A 1,562-nucleotide genomic window follows, 5' to 3' on the forward strand; every position below is an offset into this window, starting at 1 on the left:
GGGATATATTCCTAGAAGTGGGATCACAGGGTCAAATGGGAGTTCCATTTGTAGTTTTTTGAGGAAACTCCATACGGTTTTAACTTCAGACCATCCTTTGTGGTTACTTTAGGTCTCTGAGTTTGTAAGACTGCCACGCAGGCCTTCCCTGAGCTAGTCAGGTTAGCATGTGGCCTCTTTTCATTCACACAAGCCAGGGACGTAAGCTCTAAATCAGAACATATAATTCACTTCTCTGCTTCAAACTGTGCAGCAGCCTCCCTTCCTTCTCTGGGAGAAGCTTTCCAGCTCCTCTCACGGCTCCCATTAGGGGTGGTCAATCCTGGCTGCATACTAGAATCCCGGGGGCTCTTTTAAAACCTGCTGTTAACATAAGAAACATTCAAACCCGTTAAGAATTTTTGTGAGTTTATTTGAGCCAAACTGTAGACAACTGCCCGGAAGCAGAATCTCAGCGCATTTAGACAACGCTCTGAAGAATGGCGGTTTTCGTCTATGTTTATAAGTTACCATCCAAGGAGGAGCTGTAAGTGGGTTACATGAAATCCATTGGTGAGAGGTTAAGGAGGTGGGAGAAAGTAGTGGGGAAACCTCTGGGATTGGACAAAAAGTAAAAGATAGACACATGCTTCTTTTACATAAGTGGGCGTAGGAATAGTTAACAGCCAACAATTAACAGGATAACAGCAACTATGAGGGAATTTGTGGTCTGTGCCCTGGGGCCATTGTTTGCATCCTGACAGTCCAGAAAAGAAGTTACAAGTTACCCTGACATTCCGCAGCCAGGATTGGCCGCTGTGAGCGGGCTCTGCAGGTGGCTCTGGTTGCACTCAGGGTTCAGACCCTCTGCCTGTGCAATCGTGCTTCCCCAGCAAACACCCCCTCCCTCTCTGACTTTCTACAACTTTCCCAGAGCCAGCCACACTGGCTCCACACTGATCTTCCAACCCATTGGTCACACGCTAGTTCAAGGCCAGTGCAGCTCTTATTTCCTCTTCCCGAAATGTTTTTCTCTCAGACTTCCACAAGTCTTACTCCCTCATCTTCTTCCAGTCTTTGCTCAAATTCATTTTTGTGGTAAGAGTTTTCTGTCCCTCCCTGTGTTAAAACAGACTCTCTCTCCACCTTGTTCTGATACTCCCGATCTCTCTTGCCTGCTTTCTTTTCTTTTGATGTATTCATCATCTGTGTGTGTGTGTGTGTGTGTGTGTGTGTATTTTTTGTTGTTACTGATCCTCACCTGAGGATACTTTTTCCATTGCTTTTCAGAGAGAATAGAAGGGAAGAAGAGAGAGAGAGAGAAAGAAAGAGAGAGAGAGAAAGAGAGAGAGAGAGAGAGAGAGAGAGAGAGAGAGAGACCTCGATGTGAGAAAGACACATCGACTGGCTGCCTCCCCCACGTGCCCTGACCGAGTATGTGCCCTTGACCAGGAATTGAATTGAACCCGTGACCTTTTGGAAAGTAGGCTGGCGCTCTAAACATTTAGTCACACCAGCCAGGGCTGACATATCTTTTTTACTTATGCACGAAATAGTCTCTCTTCTCCCATCTCAGCACTCCC

The sequence above is a fragment of the Myotis davidii genome, unplaced genomic scaffold (genome assembly GCF_000327345.1).
Source record: "Myotis davidii unplaced genomic scaffold, ASM32734v1 scaffold523, whole genome shotgun sequence".
In the NCBI taxonomy this organism is placed as follows: Eukaryota; Metazoa; Chordata; class Mammalia; order Chiroptera; family Vespertilionidae; genus Myotis; species Myotis davidii.